Source organism: Diabrotica virgifera, chromosome 9 (genome assembly GCF_917563875.1).
Source record: "Diabrotica virgifera virgifera chromosome 9, PGI_DIABVI_V3a".
Classification (NCBI taxonomy): domain Eukaryota; kingdom Metazoa; phylum Arthropoda; class Insecta; order Coleoptera; family Chrysomelidae; genus Diabrotica; species Diabrotica virgifera.
Window position 1 is genome coordinate 167,039,626 of NC_065451.1, and position 19,911 is coordinate 167,059,536.

A 19,911-nucleotide genomic window follows, 5' to 3' on the forward strand; every position below is an offset into this window, starting at 1 on the left:
ATTTCTTCCTAAAAATCCTTAAAAAGTAGTTTTAAAATCCGAATTTTTTTATAAAACGTGTTTGTTTCCATATATGTAGATATTTTTGAGAGGTTGCTGAACCTGAATCAAATTTTGATAATTTAAATTATAAAATGGCAGATCCAAAATGGCGGATAATTTAAAAAATAGTTGTAAAATCATAATTTCTTTACAAAATGTATTTATTTCTACATATATTTATTTTTGAGAGCTTTGATAAACCTATAAAATATATATTCAAAAACGACCGCTTTAAAACATTATCAAATTGTTATCTTAATAATTTTTCTATTGATGAACAAAATATGTATTTTTTGCTCTTAATATTAATCGTTTCGTTCGCTCTTAATTAAATTCGGCCTTACTCGTAATGATGTGAAAATTGTGCTTCTACCTTTTCAAAAAATTGTTGCAATGTCATAAATAAAAAAGTTATTCTAATTAAAAAGCTCTGCATATTCTAAAACTTTAAATGCAATCATAAAATATCAATTTTTATCAATTTTCTATAAGATATGTCAATAAATAAAAATTTCAGTTAGGAGTAAAATACCTATATTTTTCATAATACTGAAAATTGTTATTATTGAAAGTTGTTCTGAATTAAAACGATGTGTCAATATGTAATTATTACACTCTTCTAATCGAAATATTGTGAACTATAAAGGTACATATTATATTTATTGCGCGAAATATAATTTTTTTACATACCTCGTATAATATTGATAAAATATAATATTTTATATTTGCATATTAAGTGTTAGACCATGCAGAGCTATTTATGACGAATAACTTTCTTTATAAAATTAATAATAAAACAGTTATCATAAATAATAAGTGAAAATTTAATGATGTTGGGTATAATTAATTTGAAACAATATTAAAAAAACAAATTTTCGATTAGAAGGATATAATTACATATTGGAACATAGTTTATAATTCCAAACAACTTTTCTTTATAAAAATTTTCGATATTGTGAAATATAAAGGTACTTTACTCTTGAGTGAAATTCATATTTTTTGACATACCTCGTACAAAATTAACAAAATTTAATATTTGATGGTTGCATCTTATGTTATATACGATGCGGAGTATTTTATAAAGAATAACTTTTTTTCGTAAAACTGATATTAAAAAAGTTATCAATAGGTTCCAAGTTACGCAGACATACTGTATAAGAGCTAAAAAAATTTTTTTTTGTTGAACATTTATTATTGTTGAAGCTTATTATTAAATGTATTTTAGGTAAGTTTTACAGAAAAAAGTTTTGATCACTCGGTATATACATTTTTTCAGCTGGTAATTTTCGGTTTTTGTATTACATTTTTGTTATCTTTCCTAGTATTCTCAAAAAGAAATTGTTTATTTCATCTCTAAACTAAAATAATTCAGTATTTTTTAAAGATTACATCCTAAGCTTTAAAAAATATCAAAAAAATTGTATTAGATTTATTCAAACTTGAGTAATACCGTCTTAAAGTGGTGGAAATTCTGTAAAACTACGAAGTTTTCAAAAATTACATTTTTTGAGACATCGTATTATTTGAATTAAATTTTTGAGATTTTTTTTGAATGAAACATCGTTGAGTAACATAATTGAGAGGTAAGTTGTGCAAATTTGAGAGTTTTATAAGTAAAATTGTATTAGTTACACATTTTTAAATAATTTTTAAACAAAATTCATGTAATGCTCATTTTCCGCCCACACCGTACTTATGTCCATACATTTTATTTCTTTTTATTAAAAGCATAAGATAGCTTATTTCATCTTCTTTCATGTCCAATTTGTAAAATTTCTTTTTATCCATTAGTTAAAAAATTACATTAAAAAAACTCAACCGTGCACTTTTTCCAACGCTAGTTTACAGTGCGCCAATGTGTGTGAGAAGGGTGACTTTAGCGTTATAAATAAAAAATTACAGAAGCTAGAGATTTAATTTTACAAAAATCTTTATATAAGGTTTTTTTTGTAAAATTTTCTGGATTTTTCAACGGTCAAGTCAGTTTTTTTTTAAAAATTATATTTTCGGAGTTACTTACATCTAACTAACATCTAACTTCGCTGTTCATTTGTTTAATAAAAAATGAAGCACCCACTTCTCGAGTAGAACTTTTTGATATGTTGTTTATTAAACATTTCTTAATGAAATTACAAAAAGTTTTATCTTGTTTGATTTTTTCCGAAGTGAAAATCTAAATGCACTCCCCTATTATAATAATAATTATAATTTTGTTAGTTTTTGACGTTTCGACTTCCAATCGTTCTCAAAAAAGGAAAAATTAGAAAATAAAGTGATGTTGGATTTCAATGAAAATATAACCTTAGGTTAAAAATATAATTGCCAAACAGGCCACAAAAAAACAGATTCAAAACATTTAAAAATAAATCCATTCATATTTTAAATTGACCTCAACAAACAAAATATGATGTATTCTTGCAATGTAATTCTTTACATTGCTTATTTTTTAAAATCATAATTATTTTCGAATTTTTTTCGTTCCAAATTAATTTGATGTGTATTCTTAAAAGAATATCGAAAAAAATAGAATTTTACCAAAAAGTTGAAAATTCGGATGGCCCGGAAGCCTTTTCCGGGACGCCGGGACACGACTTCGTAATTCGGGCCATGTCCCGGATTTTTCGGGCTAATTGGTCACACTACCTATCCTAGAAGCTGTGTTACCTTGGTGGCTCAATCCCATAAACACGATACTAAATTCTTCACGGTGCGGTGTGACAAAGCCATATTGGAATAAATTCATTATTTCGTGAACCGGCGACATTAGGGAAAAATCCCGAAACAGATCGATTTTTATCAATTATGATTTTTTGACATATACCATACTCTTCACGTCATCCATCTAGACGTGATGACGTAATCGATTATTTTTTTTAACGAGAATAGGGTCGTGTGCTAGCTTATTTGTAAGGTTATTCAGTTCTCTATTCAGTAATGTAAACATTAACATAAATATTTATACAGGTTGTTCATAAACATTTTCTTAAATTATTTTAGCAGTTATCTTCTACTCATCCATCCTTTTTCTTAATTTACAACAGCCTTCTTAACCAGTCAATAACGTGAAAACGGACGCCTCTGTCGATGCACTATCAAGTTCAATGTCCACTTGTCCACTTAGTCCAGAAAGCCACTGCGAATCCGCTAGGAAAAATATTCTAATTTGGATTTTTTGCACAATCTTACTCAAAAAGGACCCCTTTTAACAAATTTGCATGTTGCCAGGACCAAAAGTTGGTCAAAAATTTTTTAAAAGTTTTTTTTTGTTTTTTTCCTAAAATTATTTTTTTTTGCATGGAACAATTTTTTTTAGGTTTTTTGCATCATTCCAAACAGAAAAGGTATTTAGTGACTTTTCTCTAAAGTTGATGTTTTTGACATATAAGCGATTAAAAATTGAAAAATTGCGAAATCGGCCATTTTTAACCCTCAAAAACTATGTGAAAAACTGAAAATTTGAATGTTGCCAAAGTAGGTAGATATTCTTTAAACATCGATTGATAAAATCCCGAAGAGTTTTTTGCAATACAATATTCAAAACTCCTTTGTTTTTTAATTGCTGGTCAAGCGTGCGCGACACTATTTTTCACCGTTGCATGTGTATGCAGTATGGTGCAAATGAAAGGAATAAATTCGTTATTTCGTAAACCGGCGAATTTAAGGAAAAATCCCGAAACAGGTCGATTTTTATTTTTAAGTTATGATATTGTGACATATATGGTATACTAGTGACGTCATCCATCTGGGCGTGATGACGTAAATGATAATTTTTTTAAATGAGAATAGGGGTCGTGTGCTAGCTCATTTGAAAGGTTCTTCAATTCTCTATTCAGTAGTATAAACCTTTACATAATTATTTATACAGGGTGTCCAATAATTTAATTCTTTTTCAATTTGCCAAATGATTTAAATTAATAAAAATTTTTTGGACACCCTGTATAAATAATTATGTACATGTTTATATTACTGAATAGAGAATTGAAGAACCTTTCAAATGAGGCAGCACACGACCCGTATTCTCATTTAAAAAAATAATCGATTACGTCATCACGCCCAGATGGATGACGTCACTAGTATACTATATATGCCACAATATCATAACTTAAAAATAAAAACCGACCTGTTTTGGGATTTTTCCTTCAAGTGATCGGTTTACGAAATAACGAATTTATTCCTTTCATTTGCACCATACTGTATATACATGCAACGGTGGAAAATATGTTACGCACGCTTGATTGGCAATTAAAAAACAAAGGGGTTTTTGATATTGTATTGCAAAAAACTCTTCGGGATTTCATCAATTGATGTTTAAAAAATATCTACCTACCTTGGCAACATTCAAATTTTCAGTTTTTTACATAGTTTTTGAGGGTTAAAAATGGCCGATTTCGCAATTTTTCAATTTTTAATCTCTTATATGTCAAAAACTATCAACTTTAGAGAAAAATCATGAAAGACCTTTTCTGTTTGGAATGATCCAAAAAACATAAAAAAAATTGTTTCATTCAAAAAAAAAAATTTTAGGAAAAAAACAAAAAAAAAACCTTTCAAAAATTTTTGACCAACTTTTGGTCCTGGCAACATGCAAATTTGTTAAAAGGGGTCCTTTTTGAGTAAGATTGTGCAAAAAATCCGAATTAGAATATTTTTCCTGGCGGATGCGCAGTGGCTTTCTGGACTAACTATCATCCTCACTCGCACAAAACTAGGTTGGCCGTGTTATCAAAGTCATGTCCGGCCTTCCATCCAGATTGCCTTGCCTTCAGAATCTTTGTAGAAATTTAGTAGATGAACAGACAATTAAATTTGTTGAAAGGAGGTGACGAGAATCTTTGACGCGAATAGATTGATACTAGGTAGTGCTTCAGAGTGCTGTCGTGTGTAGGTAAAATTGCGGCAGAATCGCCACAGTGGCAAAGGACAAATTAATAGTCCAATTAAAAAAATGGAATGTTGAAGGATTCAGAAATGGAATAAAGAAACAAGAATATCAAAATGCTCTCCCAACAAAACTCAACGGAACCAAAGAGGAAGATATTGTATATGAAGAATGGAGACAATTAAAAAGTATATTAACGGAATCTGCAAATAAAACTGTTTTAAAAGCTAAATGGCCAAGATATATGGAATGGTATGATGATAGATACCTAATCTTTGAGACCCCCTAGTCATTGGACCTAGAGTTGCACAAGTTTGACTTGAATGTTTGGACTTGACTTGAGTTTGACTTAATTTCAAGTTTCAAACTGCGCAAAATAAGTGAAAATCGTTATTTGTTAATAACTTTTACTAAAACTACCTTAGAACTGTAGTGTTTCAACCAAAGTTGAACATTGGGGTACTTAACAAACCCTCAAAATTTGAGACCGACCCATTAATTAGTTTAAGAGTTATTCTATTTGTTTATCCCAGAGATCTTTATTTTGCAATAAGATAAGACAGAAAATAATGAAGATAGTGCAATTCTGAGTATGCCAAATAAAAGTAAAAGAAAGATATCATCAAAATGTATTAAAAAAAGATAAAAAAATATAACATAGCCAATACCCCTAATGCCAAATTTTTAAAATTTTGTAGTTTATAAACATTTAGAATAACTTTAAAAATGTTGTCCGTAGAAACAACCTTTTTTTGATATATTGGAAAAGATAGTATTTTAACACGAATTTTCAAATAAAAAAATTTAGCCTGTGCTCATTTGGGACAAAGTTAGCCATATTTTTTTTAATTCACAGCTAATTTGTTTATAATAATTGAGGAATCTCATTAATGCCATTTTAAAGAATGGGATTTGTATTTTTTCTTAAAAATTTGCACAAACATTATACTTTCACAGCACCCTCTACGATTTAGTCAGTTTACACATTTCCGGACTTATTTTGAACATATATTTTTTCACCACCAAGAGGGGGTGAAAGTCACCCCCAGGGCAAAAGCACACATTGGCACAATATCACTTTTTTTCTTTGACATGTAAGCTATGCGTATGCCAAATTTAATGTCAATCCAATGAAATTGAAATTAAGTCAAACTCAAGTCAATCCTTCTGACAAATAATTCAAGTCAAGTCAAACTGTAGTCCATTCTTTCACGGTTTTTGCTCTAAATTTTAAAGAACCGCTTGGATTGACATGAAATTTGGCATACGCATAGCTTACATGTCAAAGAAAAAAAGTGATATTGTGCCAATATGTGCTTTTGCCCTGGGGGTGACTTTCACCCCCTCTTGGTGGTGAAAAAATATATGTTCAAAATAAGTCCGGAAATGGGTAAACTGACTAATTTTAAGTAACTTTTGTTCTATAGAGCTTTTTCGCCAAGTCGACACTTTTCGAGTTATTTGCGAGTGAATATGTTCATTTTTCATCAAAATAACCACATTTTCAGAAGGTTTTTCGCAAATAACTCAAAAACTAAGTATTTTGTCGAAAAAAACGTTTTTTGCAAAAATATAGCTTATAAAAAAGTAAAAAAATGGTGTACGCGTTAGGTCTCTGGATCTCGTAGGACTAGAGTTATAGCCAATGAAAAATAGATTCATATTCACCAAATTTCAAATAGAATAATTCGACGTGAAATATCCAAAAAATTAGGCACTTCTTGGGAAAAATCCATTATAACTTTTTTAAAGTGTTTAAAAATAGCTTTATTTCTGTTTTTACAAAAAGTTTTTAGCGTTAAATTTAAGCAAGTTACGCTCAAAATAAAGTTGGTCCCTTTTGTTTTTGCAAAAAAGAAATCGGGAAGACCACCCCCTAATTAGCAACTTAAATGAAATTAATCGTTACCGCTCCACAAATTATTTTACTTATGTTGTGTTTATATGATCTGTAAGTTTCATCGATTCAAAGTGCTTATTTTTGAAAAAATTTGGTTTCAAAGTAAAATTTTTTAAAATTTAAATTTTAAAAAATATCCTTTTTTTTCAAAATAACTTAAAAATTGTTAGAGATACCAAAAATTTCGAAAAACAAAAAAAAGTCAGATTTGCTTTTCTGAATATCATGTATTTTTTTGTTTTTCTGTTAGACAAAAATTGATTAAGATTTGGTGTTTCTAAATTTGCATACATTCGTGATCAGTGACTCGTTCAACCCCTTTTAACTACAGCCCTTTCAATAGTAAGGACTTTGAACCGATGAAACTTACAGATAATATAAACAATATATACACGAGTCAAGAAACTTGTGAAGTCGTAACGATTAAGTTCATTAAGATACTAATTGGGTGATTTTCTCGATTTTTTACCAAACCAATAGGGATTAACTTTATTTTGAGCGTAACTTGTTTAATTTTGATGCTAGAATTTTTTTTAGAAAACAAAAATAAAAATTTTTTTAAACACTTTAAATAAGTTTAAATGAGTTTTCCCTGACATGTGCTTCATTTTTGGTTATTTCACGTTAAAATATTCCATTTGGAATTTGACGAATATGAACCTATTTTTCATTAGCTATAACTCTGCTTCTAGTAGATGTAGAGACGTGACATATACACCATTTTTTTAAATTTTTTACAGGCTATATTTTTGCTACAAATGTTTTTTCGACAAGACATTTACTATTTGAGTTATTTGCGAAAAACCGTCTAAAAGCGTGGTTATTTTGTTGAAAAAATGAACATATTCACTGCCAAATAACTCGAAAAATATTGACTGAGTGAAAAAACTCTATAGAACAAAAGTTACTTAAAATTAGCCAGTTTATCCATTTCCTGACTTTTTTTGGACGAACATTTTTTCACCCCCAAGAGGGGGTGAAAACCACCCCCAGGGCAAAAGCACATATCTGCACAATATCACTTTTTTTGTTCGACTTGTTAGCTATGTATAATGCCAAATTTCATGTCAATCCAAGCCGTTCTTTAAAATTTAGAGGTTTTGCAATATTTTACCGTTAAAGAACGGACTACTGGTCAATCGTACAGGTTAGAAAATTCAAACTGTCAAACTAGTTTGAGAGACTTTGAAAAATAATTTATTTAGTAGATATACTTTTTTGTCGAGATAGATATGTTAGTTGCCAATTAAAATAAGAAAATTAATAATACAACGAGTGCCATATAAAAGTAACTTGATACAAGAACCGATTATAGTTTATCGAATTATCGAAAACTAGTTCTGTGATGTAGCCCTTTACAGGGAGTCTAACAAATATACCTTTTATAAAGGATTTTAGTCGTTTTTTGTAATATATGGTATACAGCCAACTACAGGAAAACTTTTTCATCGTGGATATGGTATATACTCGACTTAACAAGTTTATTTGAGCATTTATATAATAGACCAGGGTAATAAGCTAGAAATAGACCATGTTCAGGACACTCAAAGATCCAGGTAGCTGACTACTTTTTTAGGTATTGTATACCTATAGGATGAAAACCTACCTGTTTCCTGCCTAGAGTTCGCGTCCGTTTTTTAATTATTAACAATTTAGTGCAAAAATTGCGATTTTTTCGATTTTTTGCACCCCATTGAAATGCTAAATAGTTGACATAAAATTACAAAATTTAATTTTTTAGAACATTAGAAAACCTTCAAAATGCCGATTTTTGAAAGTTAAAAAGTTAATTTGTTGCTACGCTAACTGCAAAATAAGTGAAAATCGTTATTTGTTAATAACTTTTACAAAAACTAGCTTAGAACTTTAGTGTCTCACCCAAAGTTGGGTATTGGGGTACTTAACAAACCCTTAAAATTTGAGACCGATCCATTAATTAGTTTAAGAGTTATTCTAATCGTTTATCCCAGACAGTGTCGACGCGTGACTTTTTCTAAAGTGTTACCAAAACCAGATGCAAAAAATCTTATTTAACAAAAAAAAGATATGGCTAAATGTATATACATATAGCTTCAATAATATCATTTTGTATATCACTTGAAACTCTCGAAAAAACAGTTGATGTTTCTAGATATTGGCAAAATTTTTGATCTTTTTTGGCAATTAATGTTAACAATTCCCTGTAATTGCCTCGAATGTCAGAGCCGTCGCCCTCAAAATGACCACGAAACGCTAATTCTTTTTCGGCCAAAAACATACGGTACATATCTATTATAAGTGAGCTAAGGATATACGAGTACCTATCTATTTTTTTAATAAACTCATTATATGTTTAGCAATATTTGCTTTAAATGCTTGGTTAAGAGAACTTTTGATTTTTGTTTTGCCAAACTGAATCAAAATGGGTATACATCTTACATGTAGGTAACGGAGAAATTTCATGTCTCTTTTTTAATACTCTAAAACTATTTAAATCGTGAACCTGGTCCACCCATTTTTCTGTAAAAACCAGAAGACATGGCCAACAATACAGTCTATTTTTCTTGCAACCACATGACCAAGGATTTTCACTGTACCAACTAAATTTAAAATATCGAGCTAATTTTTTAAATTTCTCTGCAAAAACCAGAAGACATGGCCAACAATACAGTCTATTTTTCTTGCAACCACATAACCAAGGATTTTCACTGTACCAACTAAATTTAAAATATCGAGCTAATTTTTTAAATTCCTTTTTTAAATTCTTTAAAATAGGTCTTCCATTTTCATTAATCTCATTTTATTTTTCAATCAGAATTATTTTTCAAGTAGTTGATCGGTTACGCAGCGACACTCATCCATGGTGAACTGCACGCACACTTTTTATTATAGGTACTGTTAGCAAATTTAAATCTGGTAACAGCCCTACTGATATACACAGCGCGCTTACGCCCATCGCTTCTTCAAAATTTTCAGTACTAGCCGGTCCCGAGCCGCCCGAGCGACAGCGAGATAACCATTCATTGTCACCTCAAATGATACTGGTAACAGAATATAATAAAGTGCAACTGAGTCACATAAACTCGCCAATAGTTTCGTGTGTCTGGCTATTTACTGAATTAGGTACTATTAACACATAATATAATAATATATTTCTATTGGTAAAAATAAAATAAAATAATAAATGGAATTATTCATTGTCATAAAATGCATATTTATTTGCAAGATTTTTAACTGTTACCAATGGTAACAGTGGTTACATGGACGTTTCGCCAGTGATCCCAGAGACCTTTATTTTGCAATAACATAAGACAGAAAATAAAGAAGATAGTGCAATTCTGAGTAGGTAATGCAAATGAAAGTAGAAAACTGATACTATCAAAATGTACTAAAAAACGATAAAAAGATTATCTAATATAGTCAAAAATCCTAATGCCAAATTTGTGAAATTTTGTAGTTTAAAAACATTTAGAATAACTTTAAAAATATTGTCTGTAGAAAAAGTCATTTTACATATTAGAAAAGCTGGTATTTTACACGAATTTTTAAAAATGTATTTTAACTATTTTTTATTTATTGTATTGGTGACTAGTCGTGGTAAGTGAAGGGGGAGCTGGAAGCCAACAAATGCACGAATTCAAAAACTATAAGTATGTTCATATCCTTCTTTGTAATTGTCCATGTTTGTGCCCCATATGTTAATATCGGAATAATACATGCATCAAAAAGTTTAGATGTAAGATGTAGTTGAATTTGCTGATTTATGAGTATATAGTTCAGTTTGCCGAATTCTGCCCATGCTAACTTGCTTCTTCTTTTTATTTCTTCCGTTTGAATTTCCCTATTTAGTATTATTTTTTGTCCTAACTAAAGACTGGATTATATGCAAAATGCATATGCATATATATGCTGCATATTTCTCATGTTTTTCATAAATGCATATGCCTTGCATATTTGGAGATTTAAGAGCATATAAATGCATATTTTGATGGGAATTTACTCTACCCCATTTAAAAATAAGGTATATATTAGTAACATCAACATCCATTAAAATAAAATGTGAAAGTAAATATTTTGCTGTTAAGCTCCTTTGTTGTTGTACCCATAAACATAATGGGCGTTATTTATAGCTGCAGGTATCATTATCCGGATATTTAAGATTTATAGACTTCTCAGAATTTACAAATTACCTAAGTAAATACCGATTATATTTTGAATAACATTACAAATATTACCTGTACTTTCTGCTGGTGTCGGCCAACTATGAATTATTCTGGGAAAACCAACCAAAACGAAATTTTAAGCATTTTAAGGGTAGGATAGATTATTTTATTTTATGAATGGTTAGTCTTAAATCAATCGCCGATTATTCAACTTTTGTGATTGCAAGTTATTGACTATACTGTGTAAAAAAATCATTTTATTATTATTGTGAAAATGCCTAAAGTAGCAAGGGAAAAATCAAGTCTTCTCAGAAGTTGGATTGGAAGTAACAATCATCTAAAAGTTATCGACAGTGAAAGTATGTTTTGCACCATTTGTGATAAAAAGGTAAGTTCTCCACTTCAATAGATTTTTAAACTTATCAAACTTCTTTGCACATCTATGTGTCTGTCTATTCTAAAATGACAAACCGTCCCATTTCTTCAAAAACTGTTTTTTAAAGTTCGCAACGGTTTGGCTTATACAGAGCGAGGTGTTGAGAGTGGCCCACCCTGTATACTACGGTACACTGACTGTACTTTATTGTTTGACGATTTCAATTTCACTTTGAGAAATAAAAAAAAATTGGGGGAGGTTTAAAAAGTTTGATCATTTTAATGTAGGTATCTATTTACGAAAACATCTAAAACATCATTATCATTATATTCCAGATTCCATGTCAAAAGAAATTCCAAGTAGTTCAACACATAAAAACTTCACTTCACCAAACTAAGCTATCAAAAAATGATAATAAACCTCGCCAGCAGATTCTACAGAACAGTTTGCAGATTCAGAATACGTCAGTTGGGCAAGAAACCTTTGCAAAGGATTTATGCCATTTTTTTTTGAACTGCAATATCCCTCTGCACAAGTTAGAACATAAATCGTGTCAAAACTTTTTAAAAACTTATTGCAAGATTAAAGATAAACCAGCTCAAATACCAAGTTCTTCAACTCTTCGGAAAAAATATGTCAGTGCATGTTACAAAGATGTGATGACGAGTATTAAAAATCAGTTAAAAGCCGAATATCTTTGGATTTCCGTCGACGAAACAACGGATACAAAGGGTCGACAAATTGCGAATCTAATTGTTGGAGTTCTTAACGACTCTGGCGATTTTAAAAACTCATACTTAATTAGTGTAAAATGTTTGGAAAAAACAAACTATGCTACAATAGCTAGATTTGTTAACGAATCCCTAACAAATTTTTTTTTACCTGATCAAGTACCATTTGAAAAAATATTATTAATGCTTAGTGATGCCGCCTCATATATGATGAAAGCTGCATCCAATCTTAAAATCTTTTTCCCTAATTTAATTCACTGTACATGTTTGGCGCACGGCCTAAACAGAGTTGCAGAGAAAGTTAGAATTGAATTTCCCAATGTAAACACCTTAATAAATAATGTAAAAAAAGTATTTCTGAAAGCACCACTACGTGTACAGGTATATAGGGAGATGCTTCCCGATATTCCTTTACCACCAGAACCAGTATTAACCAGATGGGGAACTTGGCTTAAAAGTGCTATATTTTTATCTGAACACTACGACGACATCAAAAGCGTTATTTCAAGTTTTGATCCGACTTGTACCGCTATTGATAACTGTCAAAATATTTTTAAAGAAAAGTCTATTAAAAATCAATTGTTGTATATAAAATCGAATTTCGATATCATTGAAAGTTCAATTACAAAATTAGAGGCTCAAAATTTATGTCTTCACAATAGTATGTCTATTGTTGATTCGGTTAAACAGAAAATAACAAATCTGAATGGGGAAATTGGAGTAAAAATTAAAGATAAACTTGATGACGTTTTAAACAAAAATGAGGGTTTCACTTTATTGCGTTCAATAAATAATATAATCAATTTTGGAAACTTCGATGAAAATATTAATATGGATCCGTCTCTAATAGCAAAGTTTAAATATGCCCCAATTACATCTTGTGACGTTGAGAGATCTTTTTCTGCCTATAAACAAATATTAACAGATAGAAGACATAATATTAGTTTAGAAAATATGAATCAATATATGATTATTTATTGTAACAATAAAAATATGTAAATTTGTTTTATTGTACTCTTTTTATAATATTAGTTTAGAAAATATGAATCAATATTGTAACAATAAAAATATGTACATTTATTTTATTGTACTCTTATTTATCTTGTGGTCAAAATAAAATATTTTGCCGTTTTATTTGTCACAAAACCTGAAGTTAAAAAAATATATTAAGAAATAATAATACAATTTGGTTTAAATTCAAACCTATTTATTTATTTTTATTATTTTTTATTTATTTATGTATTTAACGTAAACCATAAAATTATTCATATAAAAATAAGTGCATATATAAATGCATATTTGCATGTTAATTGTGCATATTCAGCTTGTTTTAAAATGCATATTGCATGCATATTTTAGACATTTTTTAGTGCATATTTTCCAGTCTCTAGTATATAGGTATATTCTTCAACTTTTTCTATAACTTTGTTGTTTACTATTGCCATCGTTACTTCGGAGTGCATGCCTTTTGTTTTGTTTAAATTAATTTTCAGTCCTATTTTAGAAGATTCTGTGTGTAGTTCTGAAAGCATCGTTTGCAGTTCTTGTAGGTCAGTAGCTATCAGGATTATGTCATCCGCATATTAGCTATTAGGAATATAATAGTCTTGATTTGACTTAATTATTGACTTGATTAATATTCTTCTTCTTCTTCTTTAAGTACCGTGCCCAAATTTTTAGGCGTGGGTAGCTTCCATAACAATTTGCCGATATCGTTCTCGATCTTGTGCGGCATGTAACAATTGATCTGCTGATAAGCCAGTCCGTTGACGAAGGTTTCGGAGCCATGAATATTTCTTTCGACCAATTCCCCTTTTTCCGTCGATCTTTCCATTGAGTATTAACTGCAGCATCCTGTATCTGCTACCTCTCGTTATATGCCCCAGATATTCAAGTTTTCTCTTTTTTATCATCTTCATTAAGTCACCTTCGCCTTGACCTACTCTGTTTAAGACTTCTCTGTTTGAAATGCGTTGAACCCAAGATATTCTGAGCATTCTACGGTACGACCACATCTCAAAGGCTTCTAATTTGTTCATCATGTTAACCTTCATGATCCAGGTTTCACATCCATATAGTAATACAGGATACACATAACATTTTAGGAACTTGATTCTTAGTTGTAAGTTCAGCTGAGAGTTGCTCAGAATAGATCTAAGTTTCATAAATGCTCCTCTCGCAATTTCTATACGAGTTTTAATTTCTTCATCCGGATTTAGTGTCTCGTTTATCCAACATCCTAGGTATTTAAAATGGTTAACTTTTTGGTTAACCTAAATGGTTAACTTAATGGTTATTGATTCATCATTGACAATTAGTTGCATAGTGCCGACGTCTTGTTTACTAACCACAAGTAACTTTGTCTTTGTTGCATTTATGTTAAGTCCGTTATTGGAGCATTCTCTAGTGACTCGATCTATAAGGAATTGAAGATCTTCGATATTTTCAGCCATGATCGCGGTGTCGTCTGCATATCTGATGTTGTTAATAGTTTCTCCCCCGATTCGAACTCCACATTGTCCTTCCAAGGCTTCATTAAAAATTATTTCTGAGAATACGTTAAACAAAATTGGGGATAACACACAACCCTGTCTGACACCTCTTTCAATGCAAATTTTGTCTGTTTCTTTGCCGTCTACCAGAATAGAAGCTTCTTGATTCCAATATAGATGTTGTAAAAGTCTCAGATCTTTATCGTCTATTCCAATCATTTCTAGATATTCAAACAACCTATCATGTTGAACTCTATCAAACGCCTTCTCAAAATCTATAAAGCAGACGTAAATTGGTTTCTGTACTTTCCATGATCGTTGAAGTAATGTTAACATTGAGAACAAAGCTTCCCTTGTTCCCAATCCTTCTCTGAAACCGAATTGTTTGTTTCCCATTGTCTCTTCACATTTCTGCTTGATTCTATTAAGAATTATCTTAAGAAGTAGCTTGAGAGAGTGGCTCATGAGACTAATTAGTCTAAAGCCTTTACATGATGATGTATTAGGCTTTTTTGGGAGTGGAATAAATGTAGACTCTAACCATATCTGTGGCATCATGCCAGTCTCGTATATATGGTTATAAATGTTTGTTAGTTGTGAGACATTGTCGTCATCCAGAAGTTTGAGCCAGTCTGATGGTATTTGGTCAGGGCCTGGAGATTTTCCATTTTTGCTCTCTTTGATGGCTTTCTATACTTCCGCTTTTAAAATACTAGGACCAGTATTCGTATACTTTGTGGTGTTAAGTGGTGGCCTCGTATCCAGGAAGAGCTCTTTTATATAGTTAGTCCATTCTTCCTTTTTTTCATCCAAGTCCAGAATTATTTTACCTTTGGAGTTTCTCATAAAGTGAGGAGTTCTTTTTCTCTGAATGTAGGTAATTTCTTTAAGCTTTTTATGTGTATTAAACTCGTCATGTTTTCTTTGTAGTTCTTCCATTTCACGACATATTTGTTCCATCCAGTACTCTTTTGCTCGCTTAACCTCGTATCTTATTTGTCGATATATCTCTCTATACCGAATCTCGTGTTTGTTTTTCCAATTTCTTCTTTTTTGAATAAGGTCTAGTATTTTATCGGTCATCCAATCCTTTTTCTTTATTGGGTCTTTTTCTGGTTTCAAAACTTCGTTTGCTATGGTGACCATGGCGGAATTCATGATATCTAGATTTTGACCGATATTTTCTTGTCCAGATCTTTCTAACTGTTTTTTAATCTCACGATTTATCTTATTTCCGAACTCATCTGATATTACGGCATTTCTTAGGAGTCAAGTATTAGGTTTGTTCTGCGTTGTGGGGGCATTTATTCTTTTTAGTTTTAGTTTGAATCCAGCACAGAGCAGATTATGGTTAGTTGCTGCGTCTGCACTTGGGTATGTTTTTGCAGATGTAATACTGTTTGTAAACCTTCTATTAATGATAATGTAGTCAATTTGATTTCTGACTATCTTTCCCTCTTGATCAGCTGGAGATTTCCAGGTAATTTAATATTATTTCCAGGTGACTAATATTATTGATAATAAATTATGACGAAAGTGATTCATTTCCTTGTATACATTACCCCTACATAATGCATAAAAACTCTGCCAAGCAAGGGATATTTCAAAAATATTAAATTTGGTGTCAGTGCATGTATTTCATTAACAGACGCAAGTCTCGGAAGGGCCAGCCAGGTCAAAAAATAAACAGATGTTGTCCGGATGTCATCGCACTCAAAGATATCCTATTTTTACGAAATAAAAGAGAAGTATGTATAATAGGTAAAGATTTCTATTTAAGACACGAGAATTTCTGATTTTTTAACGACACAAACAAAATAATATTCTAACTAAAAATTGTTGGAGGTTACTAGATTAACAAAGAATTCGTTGGATGTTTTTTTTTATAATACACATTTAAATTTAATCTACTTTAAAGAAAATTTATGAAGGAACAACAAAATATTATATTTTTAATAGAGTAGTTTTAATAAATTTTTTGCGACTTTGCAATGTCGTTTTAAAGAATTAGTTCACATTTGTTCAAATAAATCATTATATTTATTAATTAATTCTGCTTCTACTACAGACTTTTTTCTCTTAAAGAGTACAGATTAGCAGAGCACAGATTCAGACCTATCCAAATAAGTCAAAACAAAAGTCGGTAATTGGGAATAAACACGTTGCACAATATGATATTCAAACTTCAAACTGTTTGAAAAAGTTTGATTTCAATTCAAACCTAAAGATATCGAAATCAAGTCAAGTCAAACTTTTTTACAAAAAAAGTTTGGTTTTCAAGTCAAGTCAAGTTTGTTGAATAAAATCAAACTAGTTTGACTTGATGCATCTCTAATTGGACCGACGAACTCCAGAAAATGTCAAGAAATTGTATGCAAAGTGTCCAAAATACAGCACAATGGACAACAAGAGACAGTAGAGGAATGAAGTCAAGCTAGCTTAACCAGCTTCAAAGAAACACAAGAAATAGTTAAAAAAAATTTACCGAAAGAAAATACAAGCGACTAGAATATCAATACGTAAACAAAGAGGCTTTGAACAAGAAGTACAAGAAATTCTAGAGATGGATGGAAAAATTCTTCGAAAATAACCTCAATGCAGACAATGAAAATGAACAAAACGGGACAACATATACGGCGGCAGCACATTGAAAATCCAAGTTATGAAGAAAAGGTTCAAATATGTAATAAGGAAAATAAAAACAATAAAGCGACAGGAATTGACGGAATAGAAAACAATACTAGTCCATTCTTTAACGGTAAAATATTGCAAGACCTCTAAATTCTAAAGAACCGCTCCGATTTAGAAGAAATTTTGCAGATAAGCTCATCTTCTCCTTCTCTTCAAAAGTGATATGACTACAATGTGTGCTTTATATTTTTAAGGGGTGAAAACTACCCTTTTTACCAAAAGTTAAAAACAGCAGATATAAGCATTATTTAAATCTAAATTATGTGTAGGTACGTTAAATAGTATGTTAAATATATAAATTTGATTGTTTCTCATATTGAAATGTATTTTATAGTTTATAACTATTTTTAAACCCTTAAAAACTACCCTCTAAATAAGAATTTGTATAAAAATATTTTGTAACTTTAAATTAGGTAATGACGTATTTGTAGTGATTTAAACTTTATTTTATATTTGCAATTTAGTTTATTAAGTATTTAATATTTTCAACCATTATAAATTAACCCTACAAATAGATTTATTAGATCATTCACTCACGGTAAAATATTGAAAACCTGTGAATTTTAAACAACCGCTTGGGTTGACATGAAATTTGGCATTCACATAGCTAATAAGTTAAGGAAAAAAAGTGATATAGTAGCGATGTGTACTTTTGCCCTGGGGGTGAGTTTCACCCCTTCTCGGGGGTGAAAAAATATAGGTCCAAAATAAGTCCGGAAATGGATAAACTGACTAATTCTAAGCAACTTTTGTCCTATAAAGTTTTTTCACTAAGTCAATGCTTTTCGAGTTATTTGCGAGTGAATATGTTCATTTTTCAACAAAAGAACCACGGTTGTTAGACGGTTTTTCGCAAATAAATCAAAAAGTAAGTAATTTATCGAAAAAATATTCCAAGCAGAAATATAGATTATGAAAAACTGAAAAAATCTGTGTGCATGAAGTTTGGAGACCTAGTAGAACCAGAGTCGTAGCTAATGAAGTTCCAAGATACGGGGTGTTGAGATTTCTCTTACAAAGTGAAGATTTATTGATTGCTCTAAAACCGGTTGAGATATGCAAATGAAATTTGGTGGGTTTTAAGAGGTAGTTATTACGCATTTATTGACAGACTTACTATTAAGAATTTTATATTCACCATTGGCGCGCATACGGGTACTACTCTAAATAAAAAAAAAATAGTACGCCACTGAGGTATTTCAAATTAAAAAGCATTTTTGAGTTACTTATCTAATTTATGACAGAAAATATATCTTCCCTTTCTTTCATACGATGCGCCTTTTTCATGAAAAAAAAATAAAATACTTATATCAACGATTAAAAAGTACTCGACATAAGTTTCAATATGGTTTTTTAACGACAATTACTGTAATTTTCAATATATTTCATTGTTCCAAAGCTTACTTTGTGGGGAATTATAATTGCTAAAAGTAGTCAGAAGCTGGACTTTCTGGCGGTCTTTGATTTTTAAAGCATGCGATTCAAAGAGCTTAGAAAACTGCTTCTCACACTTACGTGCAAACTTAAAATATAAATATCTCACTCAGTATTTACTATAGAGACCTTGAAAAAACTGAACAAGTTTTAGTATAAAAAATACTACATTTTAGTATTGATATATATTTTTCAGATTTCTTTTAGTTTTCAAGTAATTTTGGAAAAATTGAAAATATTTATAAAATATCAAAAAATAATTGAACACTAAATTGAAATTTTTTTCAAACCTAAACAGTTTAAACTGGCTAAAATATCCGAACGCGTAGTCAGGCTATAAATAAACTTAATTGTGTAAGGAATATTGTTAATTTTTATTTTCGTGGAAAATGCACCAATTTAAGTAATTATTCTTTTGATTTTTCAACGACATAATCGTTTTGTTTTTGTAATAACTCAGCCATTTTTTATCCAAATCACTTTTATCATAACACCTTTTAAAGGTATCAGTAAAATATTTAAAAGATGATTTCATAATTTTTTTTCTAAAAATCTCTATTTCTTGCGTTATTTAATGATAAAATGTTTGATTCAAGGTTAATTCGAAAAAATCCCGATTTTAAGTAGGCTGTAACTTAGGTTGTGTTATTGCTATAATAATTTAAAGAACACCACTCCATTCACTAATTTAATAGGTTTCTTTTTGATTATGATGACTTTTTCGTAAAAATGCATAATTTTAGAGATATTTTTGAAACTCCACTCAAAAACATGCATTTTTCATGTAGGAAATCATCAATTTCGATCGTGAATAACTTGCTAAATACCAATTTACCGAAAAAGTGGTATATAAGGTTTTTTACTCAGAATTCAAATATCTATCAATTTCCGAGGTTATTTTGAGGTTAAATATTTCCACCGCCGAGAAGGGGTGGTAACCACCCCCAGAGCAAAAGCACACATTGGCACAATATCACTTCTTTTCTTTGACATATTATCTACATGTATGCCAAATTTCGAGTCAATCCAAGCGGTTATTTAAAATTTACCGCAAAAACCGTCAAAGAATGGACTATACCTGACAATAAAAATAATATCGCAATAGATTTATTTAGATATATTTATTTATTATTATTATTTCCAGTGGAAATTTTACATACAAGACAAAAGAACCAAAACGTCTATTAACCGAACATTGATTAGACCCATTAACACATGACTGTG